The sequence below is a fragment of the Castor canadensis genome, chromosome 5 (assembly GCF_047511655.1).
Source record: "Castor canadensis chromosome 5, mCasCan1.hap1v2, whole genome shotgun sequence".
NCBI lineage: Eukaryota > Metazoa > Chordata > Mammalia > Rodentia > Castoridae > Castor > Castor canadensis.
The window spans coordinates 130,425,270-130,449,635 of NC_133390.1; the positions used below are offsets into that span (position 1 = coordinate 130,425,270).

The 24,366-nt window shown below is 38.9% G+C and overlaps 1 long non-coding RNA gene across 1 annotated transcript in view; it reads right to left on the bottom strand.

Annotated features, from left to right (window-relative positions):
- Window positions 1-24,091, bottom strand: part of LOC141423108 (uncharacterized) — a 59,350-nt gene extending 35,259 nt beyond the window's left edge. Inside the window, exon 1 of the long non-coding RNA XR_012447764.1 lies at window positions 23,764-24,091. This is a non-coding gene — a long non-coding RNA (uncharacterized lncRNA). The remainder of the gene's footprint in view (window positions 1-23,763) is intronic.
- Window positions 24,092-24,366: the final 275 nt, after the last annotated feature.

Sequence of the window (24,366 nt, forward strand, 5' to 3'; positions counted from 1 at the left end):
CAGAAAGTTAAAATAAGTATTATTAATATTTTATACCTCTAATAAGAAAGAAGACAACAAGAAAGAGTAGGTGGGCAATGAAAGCAGAGATTGAAGCTGAAGCAAAAGGAAGTACTAAAAACTAAAATCACTGTAATAGAAATGAATGCCTTTTGGTGACCACACCAGTAGATTGGAACAGAAATCTCCTAAACTGGAATTAATGGTAGAAAAAGAACAGGAAAAAATGATAGAACATCCAAAGACTGTGACATGCTATTTAAGAAACCACAACATATGAATATAGTAATGCATCCCTTAAGGATGAGGATATTTTCTGAGAAATTCATAATGAGATGATTTTATTATGTGAACATATAGAGTATACTTCCACATACCTAGATGGCATAGGTCTCCCCCAACATGGCCTCTGGGTACAATCAAGAGACATGAAATGTATGAGGCTGCTGCTGGCATAGCACAGAGTACTGTTTTACAGAGCACATTTTTATAAGTGTAATAATTATACTCTAAAATAATGATTAAGAATATAGTATTGTAATTGCATAAGCCAGTAACACAATCCTTCATTATCAAATACTATATACCGTGCACAACTGTACATGTTGTACTTTCACATGCTTGGCAGAGCATTGGGTTTGCATACACCAGCATGAAACACACGAGGAATATGTTGTGCCATGACAACACAATGGATGCAACTGACTAGGTGATAGAAATTTTTCAGCTCCATTATAATCTTATGGGACCACCATTTTCTTTATAGGCAGTTGGTCATGGTCTGATATGTGCTAATATTGTACATGACTGTAATTAGTATGCCAGAAGGAGAACAAATAGAGCAGAAAAGATGCTCCAAGTAATGATTACTAAAAACTTTCAGAAATAAATGACAGTAATAAACCACATATCCAGGAAGCTCAGAGAACACCAACCAGTGTATATGCCAAAAAACTTATTTTCAAACTTCAAAGAATCAAAGACAAAAAGAGATCTTGAAAGAAGCCCAAAGAAAAGAGTTTTGCTTATGGAGAAATGAGAATAAGAATTACTGGAGACTTTTCATCAGAACCTAGAGAGTGCACTGAAATACTTACACTAGTGAGGAAAAAGAAACCTCCTTAACCTGGAATTCTATGTCCAAGGGTACTAGTCTTCAAAGTGAAAGAGAAATAAACTGGGAATTAACCACCTACAGATTTGCTCTGAAGGGATGCTATAAGAAATTCTTCAGGGAGAAGGAAAATGATATAGACTAGAAATTATCTTACATGAAGGAAGGAAGACTATTATAAAAGGAAAAAATAAAAGGAAAAATGAATACTACAGGTAAAGTAATCTTCCTATGTTTAATTTGCTAATAGATCATTATGTAGGATAATGATAATAATGAGCAATGTACTAAGTAATTATAACACATTGGGCAATTGAAATGAATGACAATCGTGCCACAAGAGATAAAAAGGAAAAGCAGAATTCTCTGTTCTAATATACTTGCATCACAGGTGAGTTAATACAGTGTTATTTGAAGGTGGGATTAGATTAGTCAAAAATGTACATTGCTGGGCTGAACATGATGGCTCACACCTATAATCCCAGCTACTTGTAAGGTAATGGTAGAAGGACCACAGTCAGAAGCCAGCCCCATGTAAGAGCAGGGGCCCTACTTGTAAAGTAACCAAAGCAAAAAGGGTTATAGGCGTGGCTCAAGCAGTACAGTGCCTGCCTAGCAAGCACAAGACCCTGAGTTCAAAACCTAGTACCACCTAAAAGAAAAAACAATATACTGGAAACTCTAGAGAAGACATTTTTTAATATAAAGTAATTGATATTAGCTATCAGGCCACAGAAACAAATTAATAAATTCTAAATGCATATTGCTAAATGAAAGAACCCAGTTGAAAATTTTATATATTCTCTGATTATAATTATATAACATCCTGGACAAGGTAAAATTGCAATAATAGTAAAAAGATCAGTGGTTTCTAAAAACCCAGGAGGAGGGCAAGGGTATTGAACAATTGAAGGACAGGGGATGATTTTGGAGTGCCAAGGTGTTTCCTGTATGATAATACAATGATGAATGCCTGGCAGTGTGTATTGATCAAAACCCACAGAACTTAACAGTACAAAGAGTAAGTCTTAATGTATTAAAATTTTAAAATAATTAAATAGATTAGGGAATCTCAGGATGGAATGTAGAATATGAAAAAAAGAGTCTAACTGTTCTAACAGTGCAAAAACCTCACTGAAAAGGGTGGAGAAACTTTATCAAGTCACTTTGGAACTGAGGAGTCTGTAAAACTGAAGGCAGAATAAACTTTACATAGCATTTCACTCTAGTCGTAGAGATTTCCCCCAGTGGGAGTGGAACCTAATAATTCTGATGCTACTATGTAATTATACTGTAATTAAGCAAATAAATGGTAGACAATGGGAACCAGGTTTCTTATTGTTGCGAAATTCACAATAAGCAAGGGGAATAGGCTAGAATGATATCTATTAATAGCCTCAACTCATGCTTGGCTAAATACAGCACACTCACATATTCACAGCCATGAGTCATACCCACATTCGTGTGCACACCCCTGCACTTCCATGCAGAGGGAAGCTAGAAGCAACACTGCCCAGGTAACAACAAGCACACCTAGTACCCAGATCTTGGTTTCTAATGCCTAGAAAAGGAACCAGTGGTTCTCAAAATGGAGCAGAAAATATACAAATGAAACTGGAGTATGTTATAGTGCTAGAGTACTGATGTTCTTTCAAAAAGGCAAACACAATGATGTATTGCATGAGAAGGACAAGGAACCTGCAAAAAAAGCTTACACAGTTTGAATGAAATTACATGCATATAGGGAGGAATAAAACAAGAGATCTGTTGCACAGTATGACCACTGTAATTAAACACAATGTATTGTATTCTTGAAAACACAAAGAAAGTGTGAGATAATGTATTTGTTAACTAGCTAGAATTAACCACTCCACAATACATATTTATTGAAATATATATATATATATATATACTTGAAGTATATATTTCAAAACATCATGTCATATATAATAAACACATGCAATTTTATCTGTCAATTTAAAAATTGAGAAAAAAATGAATATTTTAATTAAATTATTTTTAAAAAACTAAAAATAGGTCTGATCATAACCCAAAGTATAAAATATTCACAAGTTTATACTAATATGAATAAATGACTGAACAAATAAATAAGTGAAGGAGAAAAGGCAAACAAATAATTTAGTAAACATTCTGATCTTGAGGAATTCAGTATAACCTACCACTCCTGAAAGGTGGTCTGCAAATAGTCACATTCCTTCAAATAGAGCAGTATGGAAAATGCAGAGGACAGGGGAGAGACAAGTAATTTTTCAGTGGAGAATAGAAACCTGACAGAACAGCCCCTCAGCCATTCAATCAAGGCCAACATTCAGAGTAGTAATTCATGTTGACAGTGTGCACCCTTGATATGATGTAATGAAAATGAAACTTTATATCTGTTGTCTTCTTTTCCAAAGAAAATAACCCAGTGTAATCATGAAAAAAAGGCATCACACAAGTCTCTATTTAGGGACATGCTACAAAATAGCTGTTGAGTTCACTCAAAACTGCCAAGGAGAAGAGAGAGAAAGATAGAGAGAGAGCGCTACTCAAAGGAATGGAGGGAGAGAGACTTTAGGTAAAAAGTAAAGAGAAATGAATGAACTATGGACCTTAGTTAATAATACTATATCAATATTGCTTCATTTATTGTAACACCTGTCCTGTACTAATGAAATCAAAGGGGAAATTGGCTGTGGGGTGTCCAGGAACTCTGTACTTTCTTTGAACTTTTTCTGTAAATCTAAAACTATTCTAAAATTAAAAGTTTGCTGGGCACAATGGCAAGTGCCTGTGGTCCCAGCTACTCTAAACACAGGAGAATCAATTGAACCCAGTATCAATTGACTAACATGGGCAACATAGCCAGATCCCATCTCAAAAAAAAATATATTTAAAAAGTTCATTAACAAAAACTTAAATACATATCCCACTGAAAAATTCATGCCCTCCAAGCACTAACCAAGAACAAAGAGCTTTTGTGGTCCTGTGAATGCTGTCATGTACCACTTAACAATGTTTTCATCCACGGTGAGCAACTTATAAGACAGTGATCCCATAAGATACTACCTAGTGACACTGTGGCCACCTTTATTGGTCTAAGTACATCCTGTCATGTTTGTATGATGAAATCACCTAACAACACGTTTCTCAGAACTCATCATATCTATCACTAAGTGCCCATGACAATAAGCAAAATAGCCTTTAAGGAAAGCACTAGTAGTGGCCAAAAGGAATATGCCATAAAATAGCCATTCAATTAACCAGAAAGATGCAATAATTATAAATTTGTGTTCATCTACTAGCATGTCTCAATATAAAGAGAAAAGTAAAATTACCTAAAGCCCAAAGAGAAAAGGCAAATCCACAGCCATACTAGGAAGTTAAAACAGGCTTCCCTCCATCACTCAGAAAAGACAAATCACAAAACAATCACTTATGCCTGTAATCCCAGCACTGGAGAAGAGGGAATATTGTGAGTTCGAGACTAGCCTTGGCTATCTAGAAAACCTGTCTTGAAAAAACAAACAAAAAGAAATCAGTAAAGATATTTAAGTACCTTGGTGTTTTGAACAAGATAACTTATTGTGACATACTGCCCAGCTACTGCAGAAACAAAGCATCTCTGCTTCCACAAACTAAATGCTGAAGTACATGTCAGCCAAACTGTGCCCACACTTTTCCTGGGGATGGCAACCATCACTCTCTTCCCCCACATCATATGTACTGTTCAACCTACTGGGGCATGAGACTCTCTTCCATGATATAATCACACAATATATTGTCTTAGTCTATTCAGGCTGCTGTAATAAAATACCATAGCCTGGGTGGCATATAAACAAAGAAATTTGTTCCTCACAGCTCTGAAGGCAGAGACGTCCAAGATCAAGACAAATTCAGCGTCTAGTGAAGGCCTGTCTCCTGGATGATAAATGGCACTTCTCACTAAGCCCTCACCTGGTAGAAGTGCAAACAAATTCATTCATTAGGCCTCTGCCTTTGTCCTCTAATAACCTCCTCAAAGCCCCTCCTCTTAACACTATGACTTTAGCAATTAGGATTTCGATAGATGAATTTAGGACAGAGACAAACATTCAGGCCATAATACCTGTAAACATTTTCACCACAGCCCTTTTATGTGCATTTTTATTTCATGGTGAGATGCATGTCTTCCATATTGGAATATTTGAATTTCTTATGTTTGTTAGACCAAGAGGCATCACAAAGTTATAAGCAACTTGGCATTTCAGATGAGATAATTCATCTTGACATACTTTTTATAATCACAATAGTAATAAACAACATGTATTGATCCCTTACTCATTTAGCACTGTTCTTAAATTTTCTCATATGTAGAGATAATAATACTTATTTTATTCTGAGACTAAAACAATTTATAGAAAGCTGTTAGCATTGTGTCTGAGGTTATAAGGGTTTGATCAAGTAGCATTATGATTGCGTTTCTCACTGAATAAGCCAGCTCCCTATGATGGAAGGCAGTTGGTAGTGTAGAATTCTAACCCAAGAGCACTGTCAATGGTGGGGTCTTCAAGCCCAGACCTGGGGGTTCCCTAGGACAAGGGTGCTTTTCTAGGAGAGTCTAAAATTGCAGGAGGAGGAGAAATATGCAGGCTCAAACATCGTCATGTTGCATCTTGATGGTATTCGATGTCATTCTGATGACAGGATAAAATGGAAAGAAAATTAGAAAACAGTTTTTAAGCTAGAAAAATGGAATGAGGGTGAGGTCCAACATGAGACTCTGCAGTTGCTGTGACTGGGAAGAAGGACATTCCCTTGGGCTATGCACTCCTTGTACTCACAGAGAATGAATACTTCTCCTGCATCAAAGGAGAAATACAAAGGAAAGCTGCCTCTCTCCTACAGACCAACTGAGGGCCTGTGATACATTCCGCTCGACTGACCTTCCTACTCTCGCTTCCTGGTAAAAAAGGCAGAAAAGTCCAGATGGCATCTGGGATGACAGGGGTAGAATGCCTGAGATAAAACTCTCAGCTCTTTAATTTGGCTTAAGCTCAGTGACACAGAGACAAGGGAAAGAATGAAAGGAGCCAGCCTACTTTTCTCCTAGCTGCAGGAATAGTGGCATGTCCACTGGCAGCAGCCCCTTATTAGTACCCTTCTTGGCTCAAATGGCCACCATTCAGCATAAGCACTGTTTCTTCTGTCCCAGGCATCACCTTCAGGTCTCTCTCAACGCTTCCTCTGTGTCAGCGAGAAAGCCACTTAGTGTCATCAAGAAACATAGCTATGGCATTTTCTTTTTTCCGACACTTCATCCATTGTTTGTATGGGTGTGTGAATGTGTGTGTATGTTCATGTAAGTGTGTTTCAAAAATCATTAGATCATAAAAAGGTAAACATATTCATGTTGTTCAACAGTAACCTCAACTGTCCATTTATTTAATGGCTGACAACTACTAAAAGGTAGGATGAAGGATTTAATACAGCTCTGTTGAAATACAAAAGTCTGTAGACTTCCAATATGTTTGAAGGATTGTTACCACTTTGTGTGTCTGGTGGGGATTCCAACAGAGCTTGCATAAATGAACGAATGTCATAGCTTAGCATTGAAGGTTTTATTACTACTGACTTAAGTCCAAATTTTGTAGCTTTTTTTCACCAGCATCCTGACTGCTCTGGTCCCCTCCCAACATCATTTCCCACCTGCTCTTTGTATATTATGCATCCTTCATTCTATCCCAGGTGGAGTAATCCATTCCCTGTGAGCATCCCAAGGTTTGCATCCTCTGATGTAGCAGAGCAACCAGCTTTATTATTAGCTGGATGGTCTTGGGAGAGGACAATTCCTCAACTTCTCTGTGCCTCAGTTTTGTCAATGACATACATAGAACTATGCAATAAGAGTATGTCACTGCCAGGCACCATGGCGCACACCTGTAACCCCAGCTACTTGACAGGCTAAGGCAGGAAGACCACAAGTTCAGGGCTAACCCAGAAAACATAGTGAAATGGATGTCTCAAAATAAAATTAAAAAGGTAGTGTAGCTTAATGGTAGAGTGCTTGCCTAGTATATGAAAGACCTAGCTGGGTTCAACTTTCAGTACCAAAAAAACCAACCAACCAAACAAAAAAAAACCTTTTAAGGGTAAAATGGGTTAATATTGTGTGGAAGGTTTAGAATAATAGCCAACAATACAACAATAAGTGCCACAGGTGTATTATTAGTATTATAAGTTGTTATTATTATCAGTTGTTGCAGCAGCTTCCCCAGTTTTATCTATCCAATTCTTCTCATCATTGTATGCATATGCAAAGTCCGTCTCTCTGACATGCTCCTCTACACTCATCTTTTAGACAGGATATTATCTTTCCTGCCTTAAAACCTGCAGAAGATTTAGGCATCTCTTAGCATGCACTTGCTTATTTTGCAAATTATAAGAGATAATTGTATACTTCTCTTGAAACTGTTTGAGGAAAGCATTTTATTTTTCACATGTGTTTGAACAGTTCTGTGGATGAGTTTTACATTCTGCTTATATTGTAATGCAAAGTCTTGCTGGCTTAGGAACTATGCATGGGCAAGCATCATCTACATCCCCTGGGACCTAGTTAGAGAGACCTCCGTCTCCTCCACAGACCTACTCCATCAGGATCTGCAGGTAACAAGATCCCCAGCCCATCACAAACTGAAGCAAAGTGTGGGACCTGGCCAAGATGGACTGGACTCAGCTATGTGATTTGGGGAAAAGCAGGGTCGATGCTTCCACAGAGGCTTTCATTATAGTAAAAAACTTCTGCTTTTAGTATCTAGTTAGATGAAACTGGACTTGGCCTCTAGATCCAAAATCTTAACCATTAATCCATGGTAATCTAGAGCAAATTCCATTGCTTCCCAACCATAACATCATGTAATAATTATAATGTTAGTGTTATATAGGGACTCAAGCCCTAACTTTACCCCATATTGCTGTAAGTAGAGGAAATCCATATTTGCAGGAGTCTACACATGCTGAAAAATGTGGGACAGTTATTTTGACAGATGAGGATTAATGGTTGCTGCAACTCTGGCTTATATGAGGAAAAAGAATGGAGAACAAGCCAGTCAGGTCAGGAAAGAAATATTAACCTGATGCCTTCTTTTATTCTTTACAAGTATAAATGATCTTGGCATTAAGGGTCAGGATATTTATTTTGAAGTGCACAAAAGAGCAAAGAGTTTCTCTTTCAGGGTATTTTGTTTGCAAAAAAAATTATTCAATTTAAAATAAATTATGATTTTAAATACTTATATTCTTATTATACATTCAATTGCTTATATCAAAATAATTATTTAAACATAATTTATTTTTAAAGTGAATATTAAACTTCTTGCATCTTTATAAAGTCTGATTTTTTCTTCTGATTTTTAAAAACATTACTAACCTCCATAAGTTTACATGTTTGCATTTCAATGAAGAAAATTTAGTCTTTTTGAAAGTTTATTATTCTTGTTCTGTTTTTCGAAGTTGGTTGTTTAAAAGAAAAAACAAAGAAATTGTTCAATGTTTCTAATCTTAGTCTCACTCCAGCACACAGGAATATAAAAAGGGCAAAGAACACGCTTCTCCCCTGTTTAGAGTGCAATGGTACAATAAAAGTACTACGGTTGATCTGGGGAATTGAGCCTGAGACTAAGGACTGGCAATGAGAGGAGGTAGGGAGATAGGAAGGAGTCCTCATGTTTAGCATCTCTTATCATATTAAAAAGGAGTTCAATTTTATTTTGAAGCTGGATGGGACCATGAAAATCAAGCAGGTCTAACCTCTCTTCTCTCCAAGCAGGGAAGAGAGGCTACATGGATTTACCAAGACCCTGACTCTCAGCACTGCCTGCAGAACTGGCAGAAAATGAATATGAGTGATGACTGGGAAGTTCCCTCTAATGTCATACAAGGATCTCAGAGTGTTCTGTGAAGTCCCTCAAATGGGACAAAGACTGTCTTATCATCAGTCTTCCCTGATCTTCTAAGACCTAGGATCTCTTGAAACCAGCAAATTTGCTGCAATAGAATCTCACTGATGCTGGAGCCCCCAGATCAAGGTAAACTCAGTTGGCATGTGCCATACATTCTCCTGGATGCAACCTGGAATAGGGCCTTATACCATACACATGCCCCAAACTCTATGCTCCTCCCAAAATGGGGAGGGGGACCAGTGATACCCACTTCTCCTGTTGGGTCTGGGGGATCAGAAGACGAAAATGAGCCAGTGCCCCCATCCCCAATGAGAGAACTGTGAGCCCTACATCCTGAAAAGGGACATGTGGATTCACAAGTCATGGCCCCCTGGGGATGCCTCAAAAATGCCAGAAGACTGATAAGCAAGAGGCTTTCACAGGACTGTGTGTATGTTGCTGCGGAGATATGTTAAGAGACCACCCCACTCCTGACTCTTACAGCTCCCCTCTCCAACAGAGCAAAGATATGTCAAAAAACCACTGCACCCCTGACTCCTAACTCCCCTCCTCAACAAAAAAGATCAAATAAAAAAAACCCTCTATGTAAACAACAGTGAGCTACCAATTTTCTGGTCTCCCTGTCCATCTCTAAGGGCTGCTCTTCTTTTCTCTCTAATAAATCCTACTTGTGTGCTGACCTTGCTGTCCCACAAGTCAATTCGCTGCCTCATGAGCCAATTCTTTGGCTAGCGAAGGCAAGGACTCTCAACCCGGCTGGCAGCACTCCCAAGGTCCACACTGGTTTCCCTTTTCATTATTTAATCCTATACCTAGCACAAGCTTCTCCATGAGCTGTGTGATAAAAGGCTTCAAGCAGCGCAGAAGTAGGCCAACACCTTCCTATTATAGGTGAGGGAAATAAGCCTAGGTATGCTGTCTGGGGTTACTTGCCATAGATCCAGGAGACAGTCAGGTTGATGGAGGCCTTAGAGTTGCATTGATCTTGGGGAAACCACACCACTTACTTCTGTGAACAAAGGGGCTCATAGAGCTCATACACTCCTGAATACAAGGAACTCAGCAGACCCTAACTGCTTTTGATGTGGTACCAACAGCCACAATATCACCTGTCTTATAAATCCCAATGGTATAAGAGAAAAAGACCTGAGAAAAAGTCTATTGTTTGAATGATCACTCAAATTTCCCACAGACCACTGGAACAAACCATTTTACTCTTATACCCACAATCATCTCACCCACCACTGGATGCCCAAGCCACCCAAGTTGTCCATGAGCACAAGGACTCTGTACATCCAAACCTAATCCGAGTTCTCACTTCTTACCAAACTTCCAGATTTTCCAATTATGCTCTCTGGAATTCTCCATCTGGCATTAAAAAAATTTCCGACTTTCTCTGTTTTTTAGATTTCCTTCTCTCCTACAACTCGCTGACCCCTGACTGACCTGCAGAGATAGTTTCTTTAGGAACCTGTCTAAGTGGAGGCTACTCTGCTCTTCTACAAACCAGGTTCTACAGTACAGAGCCTGAGGGAGGGTGAGCTACCATCCCTATTGGTGAATTATTCCTCTTCTTTTGTCTTAAATTCCCACAAGCAAAATCTCTTTAAATATTCATGCCATCAAACCATACAAACCACTATCCTTCTTGTAATTGTGTTTTTCACATTTTACTCATTCCCTTCAATAGAATATTTTAGAAAGTGGCGTACTTCCACTATTATTATTGGTTTTGATTATTTATATGTCCCATTAAAATTCCAGAAATACACAAAATGAGAGCAAGGGGAGGCAGAGAGAAATAGAGGCTTGATAAGAATAGAAAGTGCTTAATCAACAGAACAGAGAAGGCTAAATATAATATGGGCTGATGGTGGTATGAAAAGTGGTAAAGAAGCAAGCTGACTCCTGCCACAGTCCCACCCCAGTACTAAATACACACCAATGTACTACATCAGGTATTTCTGAAGTCAGAGAGACTAGATGGAACTGAAGGTCAGGAAGCTTATTTGAAAGCTTGATTCAGGAGCCATGAGAAATCCGAACAAGCCTGGATATTAACCCTCTCAAAACCTTCGTTGGAAACAGCTTGGGCCTTCAGACTGTGCAGCACAAGGTAAGCCAGGAGGGAAAACAAGAGATGAAGTGAAAATCAGCCTACAGAGTAGGGAGCTTCCTACTCTTTGCCCCTTTTAACTCCTAGACCCTGGACTGCAGCTGCATTCCACACACTCACACAGGACATTGAAAGGCTCCTCTGGGAAAACTCGTCAGACAAACCAGCTCAAGATAACAAAGTCTCCAAGAGTTCCTGCTGTTGACTTTTGGTGGTCCCACAAATAAGTGGCCAGGACTGTCTGGTGAAGTACATTGGTAAACAAGAGCTACTATCCCATCATCATCACCACTCCATATCACCCCTAAAAGCACCCCAGAAAGCACTTCCACGTATCAATGTAGTGTACATTCCTAAGAACCAGGGATGGCTGGCCATATAAGAAAGCATTTAGCTTGGAAGTCAGAAAGAAAATTCAAAAAGCAGAGAAAGGAACACAGATGAAAGATACAATGTTATGAGTAGAAGAAAACATAAGAAGAACTTAATATCTCCAGGTGAAAAATATTGTTTCCATTGCCTTGCAAGTGTCTGCAATAAAAGGAAGACTATGGTCAAAAAGAGGAATATTAGAGATTAATAAAGATAATAGCACAAATAAGAAATGCACCAGGCATATTTAAGGGTAAGTTAAGGAAGCAGAATCATGACAAAAAAGATGAACATGGAAAAGAAAAATGAAAGGTTTTTCTAGTATCTCTATGTCTGTTAAGGAAACAATGTATACAGTAGTATACAGTGTACGCATACCATGCATAGCAGTGAACACACAAAAAGAGAATGCGTAATGAACCAAGGAGCAAATTCTGGATAAGAATTACAATAGAAAACTATTAACTCTCACTAATTTTGCTAATGTTCACATTTAAACATTAAAATTTTATTCATAGAAGAATTTTTCATTATTTTTCTAATTTTAATTTTTCCCCCATTTCCTTCATGATCTTTCCCATAAGTATACTAGTATCCAGAGTACAGGTGCTCTTAAGGGTGTAAATTGTGTTCTCCCCATAGTTCCCTGCCTATTGTAAAATGACTACGGTAATAAATATGAAATCCAGACAGTTTCTCTAACTTTCTTTTGAAAAATTGTCTAATCAAGGCAAATGCCTTATTTAACAAATAACTAACATAGACCTTTATTCTGTGTGATCTTTGTTGTATACATCATAAAAAATTTGTAAGTTAACTATTTTTTATGTGAGAATTCAGTATCTATGTCTGTTTGTCTTATTTGAGAGATAAATTTTCACTCAAAAGCAACATAAACCACCAAATGTAGTTATAATTTTTTAGCTTCAATGTTCTCTGTTTTACAGTTTGTTGCATTTTAAAAGATATTATAGTGTTGCCACATAGGTAATAAGAGAATCAACAGAACTAAGGAATACATTGCAGAAACAGTAAATAAGATGGTGATAGAGAGTTCACTCTGATGTGGCTTTATCAATAAAGACTGGGCTGATAAGCCCTGTGGATGTTTGTTCATCTCTGGTCACTAAATTTGCACGAGATACAAACATTCTATCTGTAGCATATGACTGCTGAAGACTCAATGAGCCATTAGAGTGGCAAAATAATTAATACATTATTTTCTGTTCTTCCATTTTACTCATGTGGTATTTGTAGAAAAAATTTAATTGCTCCAATGTTCTTTTAAATACTTCAATTGCTTTTTTGCTGTATTTTCCTCTTGATATAGAGAATGGCTGAGAATAATTCATCAGAAGCTGAGTGATAGCCATGACTGTGTGTTTCAAGGACAAATTTTTTTAATGCTCTTTTAATTAAATTCAAATCATAAATAGAGAATTTTTTATCAGCATGAGACAAGTATGTCCTATCACTAAAATTTCTCACACCAAGTCCTCAAATTTATTTTTTCTAAGAATCATCAGTTATTTCAAAGATGAGATTCTTAAAAGACCAGATATCATTTTTGAGCCAGTTTTTTCCAAGCATCAGCCTCTCATTGGCAAACACAGCAGTCAATGAATAAAGTCCTGGAGGGCAGAGAGCCGTCTGAATCAAGGCTGCATCATCCCAGGCTGGGCCCAGAGGAGGTTTAGTGAATTGCAATGACATGATGCAGACCATACTTGAAACACATGAAGCAGCCAGCCCCTTAGGATCTGGGGGAGCTTCTGAGATGGGTTTGTAGACAAGTTCTACAAAGACCTCCAGAACAGACAAGACAAGCTGCTGGTTTCTATCTCCCTGAGGGATTTTTCTCTGCAAATAATCCTCTATCCTTTATTGTGTCAAATGTCAATGACTTTTCCTTATCATTTTCTTTTGGGGATCCTTTCAGGGGTAAGATGAAGACTAAACTCATTCATTCATTTCTAATTATTATTGACTGCCCATTCTGTTCCAGCCCCTTAAATAAGAGCTCAAAATATGGCAATAAAAAAGCCACCACTTACGGAGCCTTCCTAGACTTTACACTGTGGCTTAGGACAAAAATATAAATGAATACCACTTGCTGTATGCCTAGATATGTAAAAGTTATATATGAAGTTGACAAATGACTGAAAAAAATAATTTTTCTCTTCCTACCCTAAAAGAAGTATACCTTCATGGCATACTTTTAAGTTTAGAATTCCTAAACTCCTAGAAATTACCCACTAGAACAAGGTAATGCAAAAGAACCAACCTCTAGCACCTGCTTCCCACCTGATAACCCCTCCTCTCCTTTTACCTGCCCCTCCCTTCTGCTCTTCTTGTCTCCTCCCACATGTGGACTGGACTCCTCTAAGCACTTCCAAGATATCTCTGTCCTTTCTAAAAATAACCTGTGAGCAATAAGGTTGCACTCAGAAGGAGGCCTAGAGAGATCTGAAAGCAAGCTCAGGATTACTTGAGAAAGGAATTCCAAAGCCCCAGAGTTCAGACCATGGTGCAGAAAGTCAGCTAAATCTCTGAGGGAACAGTTTGCCCTTTTCTCCGCCAGGGACTACCATTTCAAGTCTTCTCTTGTAATTCCTGAGCCTGACTGGGGAAACCTCAGGGACAAACCAATTTCTAAAGAGGAATCTCTACCCCAGTGATCCTCCTTACCAAGCTAATATACTTTGCTTTTTCTTTACCATCAGCAAAACCATTTGATCCTGGAGTTTTCCCTTCTTTGAATTTCATTTGATTTTTATTCATTTTACCATGAATTCAATTTCTTCATTAGATACAGTTTGTTCTTGGTAAGTTTGGGTCATTTGTAGTTCTCAGGGAATTATTCCATTTCATCTAAATTGTGAAATTTTTATGCTTAAATTTGTTTGTATTGTTTTCTTATTATCCCTTTAAAGTCTGTGAGGTCTCAATGTTCTTCATAATGGAAATCTGCATATTCTCTTTTTTGCTTTGCCAATTTGAAGTATATCAATTTCTTTTATTTTTCTTTCCGAAACAATAGGATCTCAGGTTCATTGACTTTTTTTATTACTTTGTTTTTATTGTCATAAAATAACAATTTTTATTGTCTTTATTTAATTGATTTCTGCTAAATCAATTAAATGTTTATTTCTCCTTCCCCTTCTGTTTCTCTTTCTCTAATTTCTTAAGGTAGAAACTCAGTTAGCTGATGTGAAGTCCTCCTTGTTGATTGGCTTAAGCTGCCATGGATTGAATTGTGTTCTTCTCAAATTCATATGTTGAAATTTTAATCTTGAGCATCTAAAAATGAGACCTTGTTTAGAAATAAGATTTTTTCTGAATTAATAATTCATACTGAAGTAGAGTGGACCTCTAATCCACTATGTCTAGTAAGAAGGGGGAATGTGGACACAGACATGTATGTAAGCAGGACACACTGTGAACACAAAGCCAGCAATCGTCAGGCCAGGTGGAGAGGCACAGGACAGATTTGCCTCCTCTCTCACAGAGATCCAATCCTGTCAGCACCTTGATTCTGTACCTCTAGAAGTCACATTTGTAAAACAATAAATTTATGTTGTTCCAGCCACCCAGTTCGTGATACTTTGTTGCCACAGTCCTAACAAAATAAATCTTAGCCTTTTTTGTTTGCTGGGTTTGGTTTTGTTGTTTTCTGTCAGTGCTGGGGATGGCCTGGTAAGCATGTACTGTCACTGAGCCAAACATCCACCCCAAACAAGTTTTTAATGCTATAATTTTCCCTCTGAAGTATCACTTTAGCTGCAGCTCATAAATTTTGTTATTTTTTCATTTTGTGTTGCATCAAAATCTGTCCTGATTTTCCTTGAGATTTCCTTTTTTTGGCCCTTGGATTCACAGGACCAACAGCACAGAAATATGGTACTTATTTTCTGTTACTTTTCCTTTAGTTCTGTTGGGTCTGGAGACCTAAGGCAGCCCTGGAGAGTCATATCATTCCTGCATCCTGAGGGGTTAGAGGTCTGCATTCCTGCACCCTGAGAGGGAGTTGTAAACTGCATTTCTGCATCCTAAAGAAAGATACAGAGCCTGATAGATCTGCCACAGGGCTGATGAGCAAAATGCTCTCAAAATTGCCTCCCCTCCCCCAATAAGGTGCAAACCAAACCAGTTCACCTGAAAAAGTCCGCGAATCCATGGCCAATGAGAAAAACCCACCTAACCCAGAGGTAAAACATCTATAAAAACCCCAGCCTTCACCTGAGCAGCAAGTTACCAATTTCCGAGCTCCGCTGCACTTCTCTAGTTGTAGCCTTTCTTGTCTCGCTAATGACTCCTACTTTGTGTACCGGCTTTGGCTCATCATTCAGCTGCGTCACAAGTCAGTTCCCTGGCCTGTGAAGGCAAGGACCCTCGGCACCGGTCTGCAACACGTCGACACCAGCACATAACAGTTCGATTAAAGTAAAAAAAAAAAATTGAAGGATTTCAATTCTCTTGTTATTGCTGTTACAATTTAAGACAGGATCTCACTATGTAGCCCAAGCTGACTTTGAACTCACCATCCTTCTGTCTCAGGCTCCCAAGTGCTGGGATTACAGGCATACTTGGCTCTCAATTCTTTAAAAAATTTAAAAATTATTTTATGATGCTAAATACAGTAACACTTTATAAGGTTTCCATTTGAATTTAAAAAGGAATGAGTATCTGCTCTTGTTGGGTGGGGTGCTCTTTAAATCTCAATTAGGTCCAAGTTTGCTGATGGGGTTATGCATTTTACTCCCTTTCTATTAGTCCTAGTGGTAGTTCAGAAAACAGAATTAAAGTCTCAATTATATTTGTGAATCTGACCTGTCCATTTTTTTGTTTCTCTCTCATCGGTTTTTCTCCATGTATTTTGAACCAGCTAATAAGGAATACACATTTTATTTTATAAGAATACCTTTTAGTGAGTTGACCCTTTTGGCATCATGCAGCATAACTCTGTTAATTTTCCATGCTTTGAAGCCTAAATTGTCGATATGACTATACACATTCCAGCTTCTTTATTATTAATGTGTCCATGCAATATTTTTTTCTATTCTTTTGCTTTTAACATATCTATACTATTTTACTTGAAGTGGATTTCTTATAAATCACCTAGATTTTGTGTGTGTGTGTGTGTGTGTGTGTGTGATACTGGGGTTTGAACTCAGGGCCCTACACCTTGAGCTACTCCACCATCCCTTTTGTAGGATGTGATTTTTCAAGATAGAGTCTCACCAAGTATTTTCTTGGGCTGCTTTGAACCACCATCCTCCTGATCTCTGCCTCCTGAGTAGCTAGGATTATAGGCATGAACCCTGGTACCTGGCTAAATCACATAGATTTTTGAAAGGGATTCTATTACCAGTGTAACTGTTAAGCTCCTCCTATGAACCAATCACTTTTTAAATAATGGGGGTGTAGCATGGAGTCCAAAGAGAAAAATATTGAATGTCACTTTGGTATGTAAAATTTATATTCTATATTCAACTCTAACATCAGATAGTTAAAAATGTATTAGTAATATCTCATACCTGTTGCTCTGGAAGGTGAGACTAGCGCCCTGAGCCAGGTAAAGGGAACCAGGGGACAGATGCTAGTATTAGGAAAAATAAGTGAATCACTGATAATGAGCATCTTTCTGGCTGGATGTCTCAGCCATGCAATTTTCTGCAGAGTTTAAGTCCCATCTAATGACCTTGTTTTCCAACCAACTCTACTTTCCTTTCATTCCATTCTGACCACCAGTTAGTATGTATCACCTTTCCATGTATCACTTTCCAAAATTATAGCTTGTTCTGTGATGATTATAGCTTGGAAAAATGCTTCCTCTCTCTTCAGCACTGTCAGTCTGCAAATAACCATGAAATAAAGGCTGTTTTTGCAGGGGGCCCACAGAGAGCTGATTTCTTAGGGAAACTTGCCCTGATTTTCAAGAAGTAACATTTCCCTGTCCTCTCCTAGAAACCAGGATTCAAATGGCCTGTGAGAAAGAGGAAGTCAGTCATCACTCTACTTACACCCAAGCTCAGATGTTATGATTAAAGTGGTAACAGAAGAGAAGTAAAGCAGGCTGAACCATAAAAGAAGACCCCAGAAGTAAGCAACCATGATTTGACCTAGAATCTAGGACCACTTTGAGATCAGTGATGATGAATAAAGAAAATAAGGGACAATCTCTGAGGACGATGGAGCATGATAGAAGGATATGTGCTTTGAATTTATAGGAAATTCCACATTCAGGAGCATGTGGTCAAACAAGAGACAAGATCTTCATCACTGGAGCTAGCCAGAGAAATGTGGCTCCCAGCTTTTCAAGATCAAAGGCCAAGCCACAGAACCAGCGAAAGACAAAAGCTCAGAGAAAGAACCGAAGGGTTCAGTCATTGCACTAAGTGGGTGGTAAGTGTTGAGATCACAAGGAAGCAGACTTTGAGATGAAGATTAGCACATAGGAATTTTAGCAGGGATACTCTTGGGAAGGGTGGGATGCAGAGTTAGGCAAAGGGAGAAGTTGGACTGTGATAGACAGCTGAGCTCTTCTTCAGGGTTCCAGGTCAGGGCATTGATAGTTCATCATTAGGCTGTCTCAAGAAAGAGTAATAACTTTGGGAGAAAGCATCTCTCTTGAGTTTAGGCACTTACCAAAGAAAGTGAAAACCTGTCTGCTCTAAGAACTCTCAACCTCTGGGACAATAGCCCACCAGTCCTGATAATGTGGGTGTCCACTATAGTCCACACCTTTGCAATATTCAAATCCAATTCTTCAAATAAGTGCTAGGAGCAGCTACTGGGGGACCCTGTAGATCTCTCTTCCTAAGAGAACCTTAGAAAAAGAAGACTAATAGAAAACATGAAGCTCTGGTGGCAGCAGTTGGTCATATGAAATGACTGATACTCATCACCTCCCTCCCTTACTGTTCATTCTGGATTGCTTCACCTTTGTCTAACCCCTCCCCTTATCTCCATAGTTTACTTTGTGGTGTGATCCACACCCATACATCTAGAAAATATGAGTCTCTAGTAAAAGCAAGAATAAAGTTGCTGCATTGTCAACTTGCTTCCTGCCTTGGGCAGAAGGATAACAGAAGGTTTCCAAGGGCATTAATGGGTAGTAAATATATTCTTCCCTGCCCCCACTACAATATTCTTTTCTTCTGGTGATCATTATCATTAGCCCTTCCAAGACAATGACTCCTCTTGTTGCCTGATCATCCTTTGGGAAGAGGAACTTAATGTTCCCTGCTATAGCCATAGGCCATTATCAATGGGAATCTCTGAGACTACCTAGCTGGAAATATTTTCCCTTTGGCAATTAGTATGCCTGAGAATCTAGAACTTGAGATATAGGAAACACAAATTCCCACAGAAAGTATCACTAGGGATGACAGTGAGCAGAGCCCTACTGCTTCCACATCCTGGTTCAGAAACCAGTGCTTCCTACTCACTGAGGTCATGGCATCCATTAAAGTTTTACTATTCTTGCCTCCTTGATCCAGAACTCAGAGTGCACTCCCCTGTGAATGTTCCTGACTCTGAGCAGAAACATTGACTTATGTTCTGCAGCTCCTGTAACATAGGGTCATCTTGTTCCCTTCTTAAGCCCAGTATGACTATAACTGGGGTCTGTTACAATTTAGTCCTGGTCATTGGCCGTGTGGCCTGGAGAGATGGGAACTGCTCCTGAGAAGGGTTTGTGGGTTAAAGCTCACAAAAGCAAGGGAGTCCTATCCCTGAATAGGGAAGGGTCGGCCACCTCTTTAGGCACAGACAGACCATACAAATCTAATTATTTCAGATCTGGAAATACATCAACATAGATGTCCATCGCTCACATCAACGTTCTACAAGGGCAAAGATTTTGTCACAGCAGACCTGCCTCCATTGAATGTTAATGATTTTTAGGATTTTCCTACTCATATGTTAAGATGCAGCCTTGGTCCATAGCTTTATCTTCCCTCTGGCTTTAGGAAATGAGAAAGTCCTGGTTCACCACCCTCTACAGTACCTGTGTGTCTAGATGGATTTCCCTATTGACAACAAAGTGTTGAGAGATCCAAGTCCAAAACTTTTCTTGTTGTATTCCTTCTCAGACCATTCCTGGAACCATCTATCATGGTATGTTCCCGGGAAAGCAGACTCAGAGCTGAAGATCAGACCCTTGACCAGGAAATATGGTACATAGCACTGTGGATAGGAAGGGAAGAATGAAGAAGGCAAGGCTGGGTGAAGCAAAGCTGGGTGACAGTGACAGCCAATGCTGAGGGCAAGCTGATGGTGAAGTGATCCTTCAGAGGTGCCCAGGTGGGCTGAGGTGTCCAAGCCTCTATATCCCTGTGTTGGCTGGTCATTGGATGTAAGTTGCCCATAAAAGACGTGTCACTTTAGACAGGACTGCAGGAAGTAAGTCCTTTCACCCTGCAGGGAGATCTGGAAGGTTCATGAGCACTTCCATGCTGTTGAGGAACTTAGTCACAAAAGTTAGACCTAACTTGTAGAACCCAAACAACTCAGGAAAAACTAAACTTCAAAACTATTCAGGGAAAGCAAAGGCCATCTGAAGTTCTATTGATCCAAGACTCTGAGCAAAGCATGGGCATGACAAGTTATAGTCTGTAGCCCTAACTTTGGATTTTCAGGGCTGTGAGCAGAATCTGAGAGGTCACCAGAGAGACAACGCTAGACCCTTCTGAGGACAGTGACCACACTCGTGGAAGCACATGAAATAATCTTCTATCTGAAAATACACATGTCCTTTCACTAGGCACATTGTTAATCATTAATCTATTAACTCACTCATTCATCATTCATTTATTCAAATATATCCACTAAACTCTGTATGTTAAGAACTGCGATATATAATAAAGAATGAAAATAAGACCTTGGTCCTGCCTTTGGGTGCCTCATGGAGAGAAACTGACATGACTAGGTATGGAGCAAGAACATGGAAGGGAAAAGTGGCAGATCAGAAAAAGTTCACAGATGGGGTACCACTTAAATCGTGAAACAAAGCACTTGAAAGTAAGAGCACTTGAGGGAAAGGGGATCATTATGATTTCCATAATTATTTATTGCATTCATCCCTTAATTAGATGTTCAGACAACACAAAGTCCTGTAAAGATATAATAGCAGAGAAGCTGGGCATGGGGCATATACCTGTAATTCCAATTCTCAAGAGGCTGAACCAGAAAGATTAAGAGTTCAAGGCCACACTGGACTATATAGCAAGTTCCAGAACAGCCTGGGCTAAATAGCAAGACCCTCAAAAATATATAGTATAAATATATTTATATTTTTTATAAAAAATATAAATCAAAAAAACATAGTAGCTGAGAGATAAACTTCCATGATAATTTATAGGCCAGGAATTATACAAATGCTGTAACAACACAACTTAAAGTAATCCTCATGGTATCTCAATCTTGGAAATGGTATTAATCTCACTTATTAATAAATAAATTGAGGCTAATGGGTGATTCTGGAATCATAAAGAAGGGGTGCAGGCTCTTAGGAATGAGACTGCATTTAGTACACATTTACATCTCAAGGTCTCATTTCTTATTCCATTTATGCTGCTCTCAGCATCAACAGCAGCCACAACTTCATCTCGAATCCTCTGAAATGGACTATAGGACTTTGTGATGAGAGGCAAGAGCACATCCCCTGTCACACCTACCAGTCTAGCTGATTTCCAATCTCATTAACTCATCAGTGTCACATAGTACTTGGGCAACAGAGATTTAAATGGGTTTTGAAGAGCAATTTTTTTTCTTGGCTACTCCCAGGGCATATTTCTAAAAGTCAGATTATCCTCTCCACCAGGGGGACCTTTCCCCAGTCAGACCACATCTCCACTCACCATTGTGTCTCCAGTCAAGGCCACAACCTGCATTTTTGAGTTCTTGCTAAATAGTAGTAAGAAAAGTGACTGATAATATATATACATATATATATGTGTATTATATATACATATATATACATATATATGTATATATATATATATATTTTTTTTTTTTTTTTTGCAGTACTGGGGCTTGAACATGGGCCTTCATCTTGAGCCACTGTGCCAGCCCTTTTTCTATGTGATGGGTATTTTCAAGATAGGGTCTCACAAATTATTTGCCCAGACTGGCTTTGAACCACAGTCCTCCTGATCTGTGTCTCCTGAGTAGCTAGCATTACGGGCATGAGCCACTGGTGCCCTAACTTACCCTAACTTACCCTAACTTTTTAGGGTAAGTTAGTTCAGGGTTCAGGAAGGAGCATTCAGAAAGGCCTAGAGGCAAAATCTCATGAGATTTTGATAATGTGTGAGGAGATAAGGTAAACACAGAGAATAAAATGTGAGCAGTTCTCCTGGCAAGGGATGTGGAAAGAGAAGTTCACTATATACAAATAATTTGAAACTATGTAGGCAATGTTAAGAAGTCCCAAAGACCATGGGAAGATTTTGAAATATTTCAAGCAGAAAGTTACACTGGCTGAGCTCTGGAGACTATGTTGGGGTGGGCAGGGCAGGACTTCAGAAAACCTGTTGGAAGGTATCACAGCAACACATAGGAGAGAGAACATGTGCTAGGGACATTATGATACCTTCTAACGCTACTTTGAAACAAAATACAGCTTTGGGATGTAAAAAGTGACAAAGCAGACCCTGGCTTTTCTTGTATTTTGGGAAATACAGCTTTTGTTATCAAGCAGAAGACTTCCAAACACATATTTGGGATATGGCTTTGAGTTCTTTAAATGAAAAGGTCAAAAAAGCAATTGTCTTTGAAACACTAAATTGTATTTTCAAACACTGAATTAAAATTCTAACAACATTGAAATATTTAGGTATATTTTTATATTAGGCAGTTAAGAATAATTCATCCTTGCCAGAAACCGGTGGCTCATGCCTGAAATCCTAGCCACTTAGGAGGCTGAGATCCAGAGGATGGCAACCCAGGCAAAAAGTTCTCAAGATCCCATCTCAACCATCCTGACATCCCAAAGCTACACTGAAGGCTGAGAATGGGAGGATTGCAGTTCCAAGCCAACCTGGGCAAAAAAGTTTGCAAGACCCCATTTCAAGAGGAAAAAAGCTGAGCATGGTGTCATTCACTTGTCATCCCAGCTACTATGAGAGGCTTAAAATAGGAGGGTCATGGTCCAGGCCAGCGTGAGCAAAAAGTGAGACTATCTCCAAACTAACCAGAGCAAAAAGAGCTGGAGGTGTGTTTCAAGTGTAGAGCAAATCCCTTGCAAGCGTGAAGTCCTAAGTTCAAACTCCAGTACCACCAAAAAATAAAAGTAAGAATAAGTCATCCTCAATTTCACAAGACTTTAATATCTAAAGTTTCAGGTTATAATTTATGTTTTATGTGTGTGTATATATGTATATATATACACATATACATATATTACACATATATATGTATACACACGTATATATACATACACATAAATATACGCATATATGTGTCTATATATAAAGATATATGCATGTATGTGTGTGTGTGTGTGTGTGTATATATATATATATATATATATATATATATGAAGGAGGTCAGTTATAGTTTGAGTGAGAAGCAGTCAAATACAGGTTTATAGGAGAGAAGGAGGGAGGGGAACAAAGCCAATTTAGACAAACAGGGCTCAGTGGGTCTCATTTTGGATAAACTTGATTAGCTGACTGCCCACAGAGAAGGTAGTCTGGCTATTCTGTCTAGATAGATAGATAGATAGACACACACACACACACATATCTATATACATTGTATATATGCACACATATATATTTATACATATATATGTACATATATATGAAGGTAGCATAATGAAACCCACCAAATTTTGTTTAAAAAAAAGGTGGAGGGAGAAAGGAGGACTATAGAGGAGGTAAACTGGTTCAAAATACACTGCATACATCCACTGACTTAACCCAATGATGTTCCCTTCTATTATTAATGTATGCTAGTTTAAAAAAATAAAATTTTTATGTGTTCAAATCAGGACCAACTCTGAGATCTGAGCACGGAGTACTGAGGCTGACCTGATGTACCCCAGTCATGGCCGCTCTTGGTTGACATCTACCTCTAGCCTTCCTGAGTAGCAATCTGCTCAGACTAGACTGCTGGAAGATCTGCGGTGGCCACACACTGACCTAAGACACTGTCTTAGCACATGTGTGCTAACTACAAAGCTTGTGTCATTTGAAGGGCACCAAACCACTTACCCATTCCATTGTGTTCCCTCTTCCTCGGCATGGAGTGTTCTGTTGACCTGTCTTGTTCCTTGCATATCTAAATGGTGAGCCATGCCACCACCCCCATTCTTCTCATTCTTCTTTCCTGTTCAACAGGAAAACAAATTTAAAGACTAATCTCAGATTTCCCTGAGTAGGAAACCTTGCAGGAACCTCCCTCTCACACACTCCCCTAGCTACATAGACAGAACCCAGAGCAGCACAGAGACTGTCCCTAGGGGATGGTGCAGAGCAGCCCTGACCACATGGCAGCGCCAGTAGCCAAACCCCTGGTGTTAAACAGGACAGACTGGGCACATATGCTCCTTTGCTGAACCCCCACAGGGAGTCCACAAACAACTGAATTTACTTTCTTCCATTCCACTAATCAGCCCGTTCAAGGACAGCATAGCCAGACTGCCCTCTCTGTGGGCAGACAGCTAATCAAGTTTATCCAAAATGAGGCCCACTGAGCCCTGTTTGTCTAAATTGTTCCCCTCCCTCCTTCTCTCCTATAAACCTGTATTTGACTGCTTCTCACTCAAACTACAACTGACTTCCTTAAATGGGAGTAAACAATTTCCACAGAAATGG